Genomic DNA, 16,997 nt, shown 5'->3' with positions numbered 1-16,997 from the left:
TTTACAAACGCTGAATCAAAAAGGTCCGTCAAGAGCCAGAACATGGATAGGAATGGAGGGACAAGTGCAAGTGACAAAAAAATAATAGAATAACTGCAGTGATGGTGGAAGAGAAAGGAGACAGTTTAGGGGAGGAAATATAGTGGCAACTAACTGGCATAGGTATCAGTGGCTAACAAAACAATATATTTTAAACAATTCACAACAACATGAGCCTAGTGGCAATGTGGTATTTTTTTTTCTAAGTATCAATCCACAGATATTTCCACCAAATCAATTTTACAAGATTTATGAATCACTTAGTTTGAAAGACTTAACATTCCACTTTTTCTGCAGGGATGATCTTTTTCTACTTAACTTTGATTTTTCCAGTGGAATTCAATCTGTAGAGAAAGAAAGCTCCTGCAGAACAGAAGAGCTAGTTCATAGAGCCTGCATTAAGATAAGGGTGGGCTAATGCACCTGGAAGAACTGTCTGAAGTTATATCAGGTGCTTTGACTGGGGGAGATTTGCCTGCCAGTCATAACACAGGTTCACCTACCTGAGGACCCTGCTGTAAATCCATCTCCTTCATCATGCCCAAGGCACATGTTTACATGTGTGCTTGGCCAGAAGATTGTATCCTTTCCTTTTAGTTGTGGATATTGACAAAATGCTCCAGGCTTTTGTCACCCTGCTTTTGGATTACTACAGAGCAGTCTGTATGGAGAAAATACCATTCAGAAACTTTTCCCAAGTTATTAAGAAGATTTTATGGGGAACAGAGGCATTATTTCTGTTTAACCTTGCCTGGCTGAATATGAGAGGAGAAGTTTACTATTTAATTGGTGAGTCATACCAGTGTGTTTAGTGCATGTGTGCTTGAAATGATGGTGAAGTGCAGTTAATTATGGTAAGTCAATACATTTACCCAAGGAACGGGTGTAACACGGGTTGCACCAGTGTAGGCTTCCTTATGCCATTCCACCATTGCACCTCAATCCTGACCTGGAGAGGACATCTCAGGGGACAAGAAGGAGGTTTGGTCACATCTGTTCTGACACAGCCAGGAAAGGTATTCATTAAGGTCAAATCCTTGGTGAGCCTTTCACTATTGAATTTCATGTTCTTTTATTTTACATTAGAACATGAGTAAGGACCCATTATATCAGGAAATGTCATAAAAATTAAACCAAATTGAGGGAAAATAAGGGAAAACCTCTTTTCTTTTCCCTTTTATTATACACATAATGCAATTTCCCAGTTCAAGTCCTTGAAAGAGGAAGATCTGTCGAAAGGGGCATTGTGCATTTAACAAAAACTGTACCACCTGCAATCCAAAAAACATGGTAAAAGCCAACAAATACAGTTACATTTTTTGTAATTAACACTTCCTAACATTGCTACTAAAATGAGGCATTTAAAGTTGCACTTGTCATAACACTAATTATCTATTTGATCACTAGAGTTCTCAGCTGATTGAATTAGTTCCTCTGGAGTGAGAATAGATGATTACTTCAGCAGCCTTGAATCTGTTACCTGGTGTAAATCAGGAGTAACTATTGAAAACACTGAAGATGAGAATCAAACCCTTTTGTATGGAATAGAAACAGTTTCAAGTCATCTTAACCTTGTCTTTAGGAAAGATTATTCACTTATTATTTCAATATAACAGAACACTTGCTAAAACTCTCACAACAAAATTGTTCCAAGGGAAAATTTGAGAGGGGTGGGGAGGGAACCTCTGTAAAAAATAACTGTAACTCGGTAAAAGCCTCTGCATTTCCTTAAGAACTCATGCCAATTTATGGACTACACAATTTGTTCCTTGTCTTAAAATTTCTGTTGGCTGGTTACGATGTACATTAATCTTTATTTCCATCCTAAGCACAATTTTTAGCGCACCTTCCACTCATTAATATTCAGAAAGCTGTCCATCGTACCTGTAAAAACTACGTATCTAGCTTGGAATTCCAGCTACATTTTGATACCCGTATTCACATTGAATAATTCTGTATGCCACAAAGAGCACACTGGACTATATGGGGCCAGGTGTGGATTAAGATGTCACTCTGCATACCCATGGCAGGGATGTGCACAAGGGAGAAGCACTTTTGGAGGAGCTATCCCCCCCCACAGCCCCCGGAGGAGGAGCTCTCTCAGTTTCCACGCCGTGACCCCGGGAATGAAGGAGCTCTGTGACCCCCACCGCAGTCAAGTACTTGTGGATACATTTATTCAGATAGCTCCATGGCTCATGGATTTTCATTGAAATGGTGAGTGTACAACTGTTTATTTCTATGCATATGTTGCATGTGCATGTGATGATAGGGTTTAATGTGGATAACTCGTGTGTGTTCAATGTATACCTCCAAAAGTGGTCAAATCAGAATCTAGAAGAATATTTAAGACAAATTAGATACTGTTTTAAATTGATATGAGCTTGGACTCTGGAAGCAACCCCCTGTAATGAAATGAGCCTACGCATGTGGGGCAAGGTATCTCAAGATGCCAAAGTCAAGCTCTCCGTCTGGAGTTCCTTTAGCTTCTAGGATTCCATCCCCTTTGCACAGCCTGCACAAAGACAAGGCAGCATTGCACTTCCTGCATCCAGGGCATACAGAAACTCCTCTCTCTCCCTACTCCCCTGGGAGCTGTGGTGCTCCACATGGAACTGGGAGGAAGCAGGGCCAAGATTCTTACCTTACACACTGGCCAGCATAGAATCGTAGGACTGGAAGGGACCTCGAGAGGTCATCTAGTTCAGTCTGCTGCACTCAAGGCAGGAGTAAGTATTATCTAGACCATCCCTGACAGGTGTTTGTCTAACCTGCCTTTATGATGGAGATTCCACAACCTCCCTACACAATTTATTCCAGTGCTTAACTATCCCCAACAATTAGCAAATTTTTCCTAATGCCCAACCTAAACCGTCCTTGCTGCAATTTAAACACTTTACTTCTTGTCCCAGAGTTAGGGCAGGTCTACACTAAGGGCGGGGATCGAACTAGGGTACGCAAGTTCAGCTACGTGAATAGCGTAGCTGAACTCGAAGTACCCTAGTTCGAACTACTTACCCGTCCACACGCCGCGGGATCGAAGTCCGCGGCTCCAAGGTCGACTCCGCCACCGCCTTTTGCAGTGGTGGAGTACCGGAGTCGACCACGGCGCTTCCGGAGTTCGAACTATCGCGTCTAGATCAGACGCGATAGTTCGAACTCCGAGAAGTCGAACTCACCGCGTCGACCCGGACGGTAAGTGTAGACTAGCCCTTAGAGAACAATTTTTCTCCCTGCCCCGTAGCAACCTTTTATGTACTTGAAAATTATCATCATGTCCCCTCTCAGTCTTCTCTTCTCCACACTAAACAAACCCAATTTTTTCAATCTTCCCTCATAGGTCATGTTTTCTAGACCTTTCATCATTTTTGTTGCTCTTCTCTTGACTTTCTCCAGTTTGTTCACATCTTTCCTGAAATGTGGCACCCAGAACTAGACACAACATTCCAGTTGAGGCCTAATCAGTGTGAAGTGGAGCAGAAGAATTACTTCTCGTGTCTTGCTTACAACACTCCTGCTAATACATTCCAGAATGATGTTCACTTTTTTTGCAAGTGTTACACTGATGACTCAGATTTAGCTTGTGATCCATTATGACCCCCAAATCCCTTTCTATAGTACTCCTTTCTAGTCAGTCATTTCCCATTTTGTGTGTATGCAAATGACGGTTCCTTCCTAAGTGGAGTAATTTGCATTTGTCCTCACTGAATTTCATCTTATTTACTTCAGACATTTTCTCCAGTTTGTCCAGATCATTTTGAATTTTAATCCTATCCTGAAAAGCACTTGCAACCCCTCCCAGCTTGGTATTATCCACAAACTTTGTAAGTACGCTCTATGCCATTATCTAAATCACTGCTGAACATATTGAAAAGAACAGGACCCAGAACTGATCCCTGCAGGACCCCCCTTAATATGCCCTTCCAGCTTGACTGTGAACCACTGATAACTACTCTCTGGGAATGGTTTTCCAGTCATTATGCACCCACCTTATAGTATTGTAGGTTGTATTTCCCTAGCTGGCTTATGAGAAGGTCATGTGAGACAGAATGAAAAGCCTTAGTGAAGTCAAGATATACCACATCTACCACTTCCCCCCATCCACAAGTGGGATCAATGTGCAGGAGAGATGCCACAGCCTATAAAGGGGTGTAATAGTGACCCAGGCAGCTTCAGGAAGCTTTCCCCTTTTATGTCCTTTGTGCTTCCACAGGGTGCTGCGACTCTATTCTGCCCCTTACAAGTTGGCGCAATCTAGTCTACTGCAAAACAGTGACTTTACCACTTAATCCAGACTCCTCCCATTCCAAATGCCAATAGTACAGCATCTCCATTGTGTGCGTGGGCCTTTATAATGGAATCTCTTTGCTGAACGTTGGCATTATTATGTATGAATTTCAAGTGTCCTTACTGAGGTTTTAGGCTAAATGCATCACAGAATATTTCAAATGTTTTTACATAAAAGGTTAATGAGGAATAAAAAGTGCGGGACACTGACTTCTGTCTAATCTCTCTCCTCCCCATTCTCACCACCTAAGCTGCTTTTGCTGTTGGCATTATTCTACAGAAGAATAATTAACATTTTAAGACGAGTAATTCATTGCAACATCATTTCATTAGAGGAGTCACTGATAACCAGTCTAATTCAAATTATTCCTTTTCTGTGCTGAAACTGTTCTGCGATTATGCTTGAAAAGGACCGTGTTAGATCCTGAAGAGTGAGACTGGTGGTATGACTGGTTTTTGCTCAGTGGTCATGCTGCTTAAACAAGAGGGGAAAAGATAGCAGGGCTGATTCTTCAGCCACCTCCTGCTATTGAAGGATGTGTAATACTGCCCTTATCTGTCAACCTAATGAACCTTGGAATTAGTGAATTCATTGGAAAACCTATCCAGTGTGCTGGGTTACTCATCTAGGGATAGCTCAGTGGTTGGAGCATTGGCCTGCTAAACCCAGGGTTGTGAGTTCAATCATTGAGGGGGTCTGGGGCAAAAATGTGTCTGGGGATTGGTCCTGCTTTGAGCAAGGGGTTGGACTAGATGACCTCCTGAGGTCCCTTCCAACCCTGATATTCTATGATCAAGTCTATGTTTGGGCATAATCAACTATCAGAACAATTTCAATGTAGGGAATTTTTCCGAAATACCTCTATTCTATAATGTCATATGAACTTATTGTCCTGTTTGATACCATGTTATTTTATACAGTCAAGATCACTTAAAAGAGACAAAGCAAGGCAAATTCTGCTTTCAGTTATATGATGCAAATCCAGAATCACTCCCGGTTACAATAAAAGATGTTACCTCATCCGCCTTCTCTCTCTAATATCCTGGAACTGACATTAGTCATACGTACAAGTCTGCCAATGTCTAAATAATGAATACCTGAGTCTAAAAGCACATCAGAGATGCCTTTATCTTTCTGAAAGGAAGAGAAGAGCTGAAGGGATAAAAACCGAGTCCATCTACAGCAGCACACTTTCTCCTTCAAAAACACTGAGGAGTGAAGCATTAATGTGGATTTTTACATGTAAAAGAATGACTCCAAATCCCAAATAAATATACATTCCGTAACATGACTTAAATGTCCTGAGGTACCATAAGCAGGGCCGGCTCCAGGCACCAGCATTCCAAGCTGGTGCTTGGGGCGGCATTCTCCAAGGGGCGGCAGTCCCTGTTGTTTTGCCCCCAAGCAGCGCGCCGAATTGCCGCCGCGGAGGGCTGGGGCAGTCTGTGCGCGGTTAGGGCGGCAGGCGCATTTCTGTGGTGAGGGCAATTCGGCAGCAGCTTCTATGTTTCGCTGTCCGCGGCAACTTCAGCTAAACATAGAAGCTGCTGCCGAATTGCCGCCACCACGGAAACGTGCCTGCCGCCCTAAGGGCACATAGACTGCCCCCGTCGCCTGGGGCGGCAATTCGGTGCGCTGCTTGGGGCAGCGAAAACTGTAGAGCCGGCTCTGACCATAAGATATATAATGGCTGATCCTGCACCATTATAGGACCTGATCCCGCAATTGATAGCATGCGAGTGAACAGCTGTGCCTGTTTAGAGTCCCATTGACTTTGGATTAGCCTCACAATGCCAATTTTCCTCTTTTCAAGCACTATGGATGTTATCCCCTGAACTATTCAGTGCATTTTTTTTCAGATAGATTCCACACACTCTTTGGAGTTCCATTGAGCTACCCTCCGGTCACAGGCTTCTCACCTAGATAATTAATGTTTTGAAAGTTCAGTGGCTTTAACTTTATAACTGTTGAGTAGCGGCAGTTACTGAGGAAAACTTGGTGCTATTTTAATTAGGATATACACACACACGTGCAAAAGTCACTAATTTTGGATGATTCCATTTTGGAGGGCTCGTCTTGAACCACTTAAAAGGGACCTGATTTTCAGAGTATAAGTGCTCCCCATTCTGAAAGTCAGGCTCCTTCAAGGTGGGTATCCAAAATTACTGATCACTTTTAAAACAATTTTCCCACATATAAAAACTTACCAGAAACTGTTCTGTAGCCATTGCCAAGCAAATATAAATGTTCGTATTGACTATTCAATTCTTTCCACCTATAAATTACCATAATTCTTATGCAAATTGAATTGTTTATACTGGAAATTTGGATTCTCTTTTCTCCATCCAAGTTTCCTTTGGAATAATTGCCATGGGTGTTTTTAGTAAATATCTTCTTACTCTTTTTCGAAGGATAAACTGATTGGCTCTTAGAGGAAAGTTTGATCAAACAAAAATCCTTTATCCTAGAAGCACAGAGAAACTTTACAATAAAACAAGATAAGCTAGAAGTTCGCATTTCTACCACATGGACATGCTTGTAAAGGAGCTGTAAAAAGATGGGACATTTTTAATTTGGAGTCTCTAGCCAGTAGAAGAGAAAAGAGACAAGATTGGCAATCAAGTTAACTTGTAATATATTTAATTTAAAGTTCCAGAGTTTTCAAGATTTTCTGCCTGCAGGGGAAGCGTCTGTTGAAACCATTTTCAAGTACGAGAGAAAAAAGAATAAAGTATCTCCAGATAGCCCTGGGATAGCACTTCCATGAAAGCAGCAGAACAGGTAAGATTCCAAGCAGCTGCTATTAACTAAGCTGAGGGTTCAAATCAAAGCTTGCTAACACAAATCTGAGCACTGATGATGTTTTTTCTCCCCTTCACTTTGATACATTACGATTGGTAGAATTTAGTTTAGAACTAACGAGGAGCCAGCCTTAGATTAGAACTGTCCCAATTTACTTCTCCCTGCCAAGTCCTCACAGGGCTCCTGAGGAAGAAGCTGCCAAAAATAAGCAGCCAGCACTCTCTGAAAGCAAGAAGCTCTTACAAGCCCGCTATGTGAGTCCTTCTGTGTGTTCCCAGTTGTAACTGAGGAACTAGTATAACATTCTAATAGGATTAATAAAAGCATTGATTGACCTAAATGGTAAATATGAGAGCTGGATGTAAAATTTCAAACAGCGAAAGAAGGGAAACATTTTCCAAACAACATTTCACCCAAAAAAGTGCCTCCTTTTGTTTGGACCGGTTCTAGTAAGTATTGACTAACTCTGAGCTAAGTTCTACACGTACATTTATACCTGACAACCTGTTGCTGAGGCACCCGATCACACACCATTTATGTTTCAACATCAAACAGCCCTCAACAAGGAGGACTACTGTCCATTCCACAATGAATTAGCTGTCCAACCAAAAAGCTGTAAGAAAAGACAACGGCTAAATGTAGACCTGTTTGGTAAAGGCTTGGTGGAAAAAATGAGGCTTGCACCATGTTTTAAAAGCTAACCAGGCTTCTCTAGGGAATTCCCTCCACCATGAATACTCTGCTGCCAGTCCTTAGGAGTACATAGATAGGGGCTGTCAACAAAAGCCCCTCAGCCAGGTGGTGGTGATTGTTTATATGGCAAGAGGTGGTCTCTAAAGTCCAGAGCCTCCAAGGTATTTAGGCACCTACCTCCCATTGAAAACAGTTGAAAACAATGGGAGCGAGGTGCCCAAATACCTTTGAGGATTTGGGCCTAAGATCTCAAAACCATAGAGGGCTTTACAGAGTCAAAGCAATTTCACACACATCAAAGCAGTCTATTAAGCTGGAGAGTTGCCTTTTCCTGCACTGGCTGCAGCTCCCAGGTGGTCTAACCTTGGAAGACAAACATCAGTCTTGATGGTACTGTGACGGGTTGGATCACAGAAACGCCCCCAGGAGCTGCCAACCGATGTGCCAAGACTACTTCTATCCCTGTTTTCCCTGACAGCTCAGGACTTCAGCACCCTGTCTTGCTGAGTAGACACTTGTCTACTTCAGCAAAGACCCAGAGTCTGAATTATCTGCCCCAAAGCTGCAGGTTTACCTGAAAACAGCTCACAGAAGTGTGCTTGTCTTTAGCACCCAGATGCTCAACTCCCAATGGGGTGTAAACCCAAATAAATCCATTTTACCCTGTATAAAGCTTATGCAGGGTAAACTCATAAATTGTTCACCCTCTATAACACTGATAGAGAGATATGCACAGTTGTTTGCTCTCCCAGGTATTAATACATACTTTGAGTTAACTAATAAGTAAAAAGTGATTTTATTAAATACAGAAAGTAGGATTTAAGTGGTTCCAAGTAGTAACAGACAGAACAAAGTAAGTTACCAAGCAAAATAAAATACGCAAATCTATGTCTAATCAAACTAAATACAGATAGGATCCTCACCAGTTCCAGAATGCTCCCTTTTACAGGCTAATCTCCTTTTAGCCTGGGTCCAGCAATCACTCACACCCCCTGCAGTTACTGTCCTTTGTTCCAGTTTCCTTTAAGTATCCTGGGAGGGTGAAGAGGCTCCTTTTTTAGCCAGCTAAAGACAAAATGGAGGGGTCTCTCACGGGTTTAAATAGACTTGCTCTTGTGGGTGGAGACCCCCTTCCTCACTCCTATGCAAAGTCCAGCTCCAAGATGGAGTTCTGGAGTCACCTGGGCAAGTCACATGTCCATGCATGACTCAGTCTTTACAGGCAGAAGCCAATTTACACATGGTATCTTGTATGTCTCCAGGAAGAGTTCTTATGTGGATTGGAGCCTTCCAAGCTCTTTTGTCTGTTAAGTGCTTCTGGATTGAGCACTTAATTTGCACATTCCTTTCCCAAGAAGTGACTAAATGTTTTAACTAAGGCTACTTAGAAATCAAGCAATTTATACAGCCAATGTTCATAACTTTGAACACACAAATGGTGCCTGCATACAACTAGGATGAACATAACCAGTAGATCATAACCTTTACATAGCTATGTTACATGGCATATGTAGCAAAACCTTATTCCAGTTATATCATACATACATTTAGGAGCACCCCCACCCCATAGAGCCTTATGGGGTACACTGTCACAGGTACCTTAAAACAGAAGCAAATATTGAGATGTGCATGAACCTCTGATCTGAACATTGAGTCTGGAATCAGATTCATATCTAGTGGATGGGATAATTTATTCTATGCATATAGCATGTATTAGTTTTCACTATGCTGTGTACTATAGTCACTTGTTAAAAAAAAAACAGTTAAAGAGGCATACTTATGGTAATTGTTCAGTTCCCAAAGCATACCTCTTATCTGGACAGCACAGGGCTGGGTCTAGCGTCCACAAGTAGAGGAATTGCTTACATAATTTATGAAGTCCATTTCTTGTCAAAACAGCCAGAGAAGCTTAAAAATAAAATTTACACTGTTATCAATGGTATGTTCAAAATGCTGATTTAAAGGTTTTTGGTGGAGGAGGGGAAGTGTTTAACATTAGAAGAGGATAACCAGTTCAGTTGCAGGACTAACATCAAATATGTTTCATCCTCTACCCAGAGAGCTTTTAAACATGTGGTATGAATAATGCTCGTGCTTTGCTCCAGAAATAGAAAACTACGTTTTCTGAGGTGGCCGGAAGGAAATGTTTGATGTACTAAGCAAACATTGCTGCAGTTGTTGACCTCAGAAGGTATTGATATGTCACATGACAGTTCTCAGCCACTGTGGGCCACTTCATAAAGTGAAGCCCAAGGTTCCTGTGAATTTTTTCACCTATTTTACATGTGTGATAGGCATGAAAATTTGAGTTTTGTTTGCACAAGTGGGCAGTTAGGCATCTAAATATATATCTGTGTGTGCAAAAGGCCTAATTTGTGGACCCAGCTTTAGTAAGTGCACATACATTAAGCATGCCTACTTTTGTGTGCCACCAGGGCCGGCTCCAAGCACCAGCTTATCAAGCAGGTGCTTGGGGCGGCCACTCCAGAGCGGGGCGGCACTTTCAACTATTCGGCGGCAATTCGGTGGAGGGTCCCTCACTCCCGCTCAGAGCGAAGGACCTCCCACTGAATTGCCGCAGATCACGATCGCGGCTTTTTTTTTTTTTTGGCTGCTTTGGGCGGCAAAACCCCTGGAGCCGGCCCTGTGTGCCACTATCAGAATACAGGATACTGGGCTGGATGGACCCTTTGTCTGACCCACTATGGCCATTCTTATGAGACCTTGTGATATTTGAGCAGATGGCAGAGAATTCAGGGTTAACTAGGTCAGTTGGATGGTACCACCCATCATTAGAGCTATTCTTAATTCTCGGTAAGATACAAATATATTCCTCTTGGGAATATAAGCACTGGTGATATTATTGCTTGCACAGCAAAGAGGAATAATAGGTGAAATTCTGTGGCCTGTATTATGCAGCAGTCAGACTACATGATCATAGAGCTCCCTTCTGGCTTTAGTCTAGAAATCATAACTATATGCTCGAATAGTATTAGAGGTGCCTCAGCACAAAAATATTCATTAAATAACCTCCAGTTGCCAAACCCATCTACAAAACTCTGAAATGGTGAGAGGGGGAGTAAAGAGAAGTGGCTGCCAAGCCTGTATGATGGGACATCAACCCTGGAAGTACTGCTTCTGAAAGGTGATACGCTGATGTAATTTCTCAGTGTACCAAACAGCCAGTCTCATTTCATTCTGCAACTTTTCCCCCTGTGACAAACGTACATTCCACTTACCCGTGGTGGAAGGTAGCCTAGAATCCTCCCAGATGTTCAAAATTCATCATCCCAGCATGTCAGTCCACTGTATGACAAAGGACCCCTGAGAGATGCTGAACTCACACACATTGAGTTCAGTGGGAGTGATATAAGGTCACAGAGGTGCTTAGCAACTATCTTATCCTATCTGGTCTATTCAGATTATTATACCATGCCCATAAGCATGGTAACTGACCATCTCAGGATTGGGCCCTATGATATTACTGAGCATCCAACCATGGACTGAACATGACACCACCCACACAGCTCCTGTAAATGCTACAGTTTCTCTGTGTTCTTTGTTAAAAATGTATGCAGTGGGTGTGCTATGGCCATTGCTTATCATGCTGGTCAGTATGGTGGTATTGTTTTCTTGAGCTCCTGTTTGTTCATTGCATCCACTTGTTGCCTAACATCTTGTACTTAGGGTGCAAGCACCTCAGGGCAGGGGCCATCTCTTTAAGTATGTCTACACAAGCTATGGCCATCAGGCAAGCCAGGGTGTGACTCTACATGCACTAGCTTGCCGTGTAAGTGTGGACACTGCTACTGCACACTACAAGTTCATTAGCACACTTTGACTTACTGCTGTTTGAAACACAGAAGTAGGACCCCCCCCACTGTTCAGCAGCCCAAAGACCAGTGCTGTGACCCCTCTAAGTTTCCTCAGTAGCTTAAGCAGACCCTCCGAAGGGCACTATCTTTGGAGATACTCCAATTTACAGTTTAATCCTTCAGGGACGGATTGACACAGACACTCACACACACTTTATTTTAGACAGCAGAAGAGATCAAATGAAAAACAGGTCTTTACTTGGACCTAGGGGTATGAGCTTGCACAGACACGCTCATGCTACCTCTCATGGAGCTGGTGCACTAAAAATAGTAGTGTGGTCATGATAGCTGGTGTCCCTGAGTACAGCCCTCCTGGACCCCGAGGGGATCCTAGGTCCCTGTCCTAGACATTTTATGGTGAAAGTCACCAGCATAACCATAGTTGCAGGATGTGTGTTAAATCACGTGCATGCTTAACTGCTCCCCTCTCTGAATATGTGTCATTGTTCTTTCAAGTGTCAATGAGCAAAATACCCAGGCAGTATGAGCACTACTTCCTTCTGAACGACGTGGAGAATATATAGCATAAGTCTAGACACATACACTGAAATCTATAAGAACTGAGAAGAGCCCTTAGTTAATTATTTGTCTGTTGCTGGGTAGAACTGTTGTTTTTCTTTCTGTGGCACACAAAAAACATGTTTACAATGAACACAATTATACCTAGTGGGATTTTCAAAAGTGCCTAGGTGCCTAACTCCCATTGGCAAGTTCCAAAATGACATGCTGTCCCATTCAGTCTGTCGTAATGCTCTAGGTTACATTGATACATTTCCCTTTCATTTATTACTTTCTACCACATCACAAAATAGAAATTCCATACAGCAGAACCTCAGAGTTACCAACACTGTCGGAATGGAGCTTGTCCGCAACTCTGAAATGTTCTTAACAGCGCATCTCCTCACCACTCACATCCTCACTGGGACCAGAAGGTTCACCGTGAACATTTGTGTCTATGTATCTCAGGAGAGCTCCTTCCTGCTTAGATAGAAAAGCTTCCTTTGCTTTCTTTCTTTTTCTGAATGCTACTCCAGAGGGGCATTTTCTTCTTCCACTCATGACTGCTGTTCTGTGCCAGCTAGAGTGGCTCTCAACACTCAATTGAAGGGGACAAATAAAGAGGCTGGTAGCAGGGCCTGAGTGAGGGAAGATATCAGCATCTTAAGGGGCTAACTGGCTCTACTACTTCAGTTGAATGCCTGTTCTCCTCAAGTGGGTCCAGGGAAGCAGCAGGAAACAGGAAGCTCCCTGAGAAGCTGGTGTTAATCAGTCCAGGTTTCTGGGGGTGCTAGAGGTACATAAGAGGCTCCTCCTCCTCTCTCTCCCTGCAGTTCCTGCTGTTTTCTGTTATTCCATCTCCCCTTTTCTCCTGCCTGCCTGTTATGTCTCTTGTGCCCTCCTTCCTCCAGCACAGCACTCCACCATCTCTGTGCATCTAGAGCAAAGAGAATATGCACCAGCAGCAGACACAATTTTCTACATTCTGATTCCTAGGGGCACCCCCCTCTCCTCCCAGTCTGGTACCTGAGGTGGCTGCCTCAGTTCACCTCATGGTAAGGCCAGCCCTGTAAATACATCTTCTAAAGAACCTTCCATGTAAATATTCAATGGTGTATATTTATTATTATTCATTTATTATGGAGGTTCAAAATTGTATTTGGCACTGTACAATGGCGAAATATAAAGACCCAAAGTGCTCACAAATAAAAAACAAATTGCAGATTTATACTGAAACATGTTTGATGCCCAAGATAGAGAGAAATCCATTTAAAAACATGTTTGCACATCTTTAGTAAATTTCCTATGAGGTTTTGTCTCATCAGCTTAAAGCATTACATATTTTGCCAACACAGCGGATCAAGCCTTCTGAAATGAAATACAGTGGCAGGAAAGCACCAAGATCCACTAACTCTTATCAAGGCCCTTCTAAACCTTAGGTTGAAAATAATTCTTTAGATGCAGGGATTCTCTGTACCTGAGCCAAGATTCTCCAGCCTATACAAATACATTTGCTGTGTGTGACTCTTTCCTGAGAAAGGATTTAGTTCTGAAACCACGTAAGGAAACTGTGGTAAAATCACTCAACCAGATTCTCCCCTCATTTACAGCCTTATATATAAATTAGGAGTAATTATAAATTAAGAGCAACTCCACAGCAGTCAAAGGAGAGAGAGGTGAGTGTAAAATTGGTGTAGGTGAGAAGAGAATCAGGCCTTTGATATCTAGATAAAAAATGTGTAAGTCCAAAAGCTCATGTTGTAGATGGTGTTATCTGGTCATTGTAATGTGGCAACAATTTGGAATTTTTCAATAATAATCCAAGAATGCAAAGCAGCCGGAGTTAATATCTTAGATTATCTTTTATAAACAAAGCATTAAAAATATCCAATTTTCTCTTCTTAATGCACGTTTTAAACAATGCCCACAAATAAAGTTTTGGTCGATCACAGAATTCTGAGTAAACCACTTTTATAATTACTATTATTTATTACCATCATCTCATGTTTTTTCTGCTAAGTGCCCTACATTTGTTTTCAGGTTTATAATGCAATTATTTACATAATGAAGAAAAAGAACTAGCCGAGGGGTTCTCCATCGGTTCCCTTCTGACAATAAAAATTACAACACGACCCCAGGAAGGGAGACCAAAGCCTGAGCCCACCCAAGCTCCTCTGCCCTGGGCTGGGGGCCAAAGCCCAAGGGCCTCAGCCCCAGTCGGAGGGCTTGTAATCTGAGTCCTGCCACCTAGGGCTGAAACCCTGGAGCTTTTGGCTTTGGCCCCAGCCCCAGCAAGTCTAACACCAGCCCTGGCAACCCCGTTAAAACGGGATCGTGACACACTTTGGAGTCTCAACCCACAGTCTGAGAACCGCTGAATTAGAACCAGGTAAAATGTCTGGGAGCTATATCTGCAGATTCACATTACATAGGGAGAATTCAAAATATAACAATAAGTGTAAAGGATGACATTATTTCTTGATGGACAATTTTTAATGGTCTCCTAAAAACTGGATGGGAAAAGAACCATAACTCAGAAATAAACAGCTGTTGGAGCTATACTATAGAAAATGCCAGCTTAATACATACGCAAGAGAATTGTTCACAAGAGTTCTCGCCCTGGTGGTTGTGATGCCTTTGTGTGGTCACAAAGAAGTCTGATGTGGGAGGGAACACAACCACATGCCTTTTCTTTTGGCTAGACAGGTAGGAATCTCAGAGACCAGCTCAGCCAATGGGAAGGAGCTACTTAATAGCCAGCTAAATCTATCTCCGTTTGTTTGTATGAAAGGGACAATATCCTGGTTTTGAACATGTATAAGAGCTTGAGAATTGAGAGCAAAAGTGCAGGCTGACCTGGGTTTTATTCATTATTTAATATGAACTCTGTCTTCTACCCATGCATGCATTGTTAAATGAAGTAACACATGGGGTTGAAAATTACCAAGCAGGTGTTCAAAAGATATCTCTAAGCAGTTCTGCTGTAGACTAATTAGTGTTTTAATACATTGTACAGTGCACAGTCATCGTTATTTCCTCTTCATTAGCTGCTGATATATTATATTATCATCTTTTTATTTTAAAAAAAACTCTTCCCCCTTTTTAAAAACAGTTGTTTCTTCCGTGAACACAACAAAGGAACGAGGAATATGATTAATGGATGCCATCTAAACTATGTGCATTAAACATTAAAAACCAATGTGCCTTCTCAGCTTAATGTTCATTTGCAAATTATAAAATATACTTGTCGATGTTAACACTTGTGCCACTTGATATGCTGTTTTGGAAAAGAAATTAGCAGAATGATAAACCTGTTCTTAGAGCTATCATTATACTAGGCATGGGACTGCTTAGTCCATCCATATGCAGCTATTGCATAGTTATTGCAGGTATGGACTGATTTGATGCATAAAAGACTGAGACCAGGATTTTCAAAAGTTTCACTGGGAGTTGGTCACCTAATGCCCCATGCTCCTTTGCGAATCTGAATGCCCTATGCCTCCCTCCATAGAGCTAAGTCAGTCAGATATTCTGTGAGTTTGTATACCAAGGTTCTCCCCAGTTCTGATTCAGGGCAGCATTTTCTCCGCACCACAGAAATGGAAGAAATCTGCCAGAGGCCAAGGCGATCCATGAGAAAACCCTGTGCTGCTACAGTAGGCCTGGAACACCTCTGATCTCTTGACAGCATGGCTCGGAGAGAGCTCTAATTCGGTCCTTCAAGGAAATTCCAGTTGAAATATGTTCACGGATTGCAGTTAGTTTTGGCAGAGAACAATGGGGTGGTCCTCCAATAAAAAAACAATTGTGACCAGCTGAAGGAGTCTAATGGAGTGTATGAGATGTTCGATGCACTTTAGACACATTGGGCAATCTAGCTAAGCAACGATTAATGAGTTCAGTGTGGGGGAGGGTGCAGCAGAAAGGGTGGCAGAGGGTGGTCAACCACCAATCCCACTCCCTCCTCCTGCCGCCATATTCCCCATAGAGGGGATCCTGACAGACTGGGGGAGAAGGGGGAAGAAAGAGCAAATATGTCTTGGAACCGTCCTGCCCTACATCCATGCCCACTCAAGCCAGGTTCAGAATCCCTACTGCACTAGTAAGCAGACAGCAGCATTTGGGCCTAACATATTAGTGACCTTCTCACAGCATATAATAAAGGACTAGTGCTTTGCCCTATCAAATATATCCTTTCAATTAAAAAATAATTCAAACAAATTAAGAATAAAGACCACCCAGATGGGACTGCTGTCAACGTAGATATAGTTTTATTCCTACTCACTTTGCCAGTGTCCCTTTAATTACAACACACTATAAGTCTGTCACAGTTTGCCAATTCCCTTTTATCCCCAAAACTCAACTTCCACTGTCTCCCAAACTCATTCTCTCTCCGCCCTCACTGACAGAGCAATGACCTATGTTTCACAAGCTGATGTCTGATGGACTATAAGACCAGAGCTGTATTGTGGAATCCTGCAACAACAGTTCTCCTTAGAGAGCTATAGAATCCAGGCAATTTTAAAAAACAGGAATTACACATTGACGGGGAAGAAGAGGTTGGGTAGAAACCTTAATTTGAGCCTCTGGGATTAGAGAAAGTTGACACATTTTGTCTCCAATCCTACAATTGAGCCAGGCAAGCAGACTCCTTAGGTCTGTGTGGAGCCCCAGGCCTGCGTTGATCTGATTGTAGCTTGGTTCTCTCCGTGGATTTGGAATTTTAATTGAAAATAATGGGTGAAATCCTGCCCCACTGAAATCAATAGGGGTTTTGCCATTGACTCTAAGGGGCCCAGAAT

This window comes from Mauremys mutica, chromosome 7, assembly GCF_020497125.1.
Source record: "Mauremys mutica isolate MM-2020 ecotype Southern chromosome 7, ASM2049712v1, whole genome shotgun sequence".
NCBI lineage: Eukaryota > Metazoa > Chordata > Testudines > Geoemydidae > Mauremys > Mauremys mutica.
Note: the sequence above shows the minus strand (reverse complement) of the source record.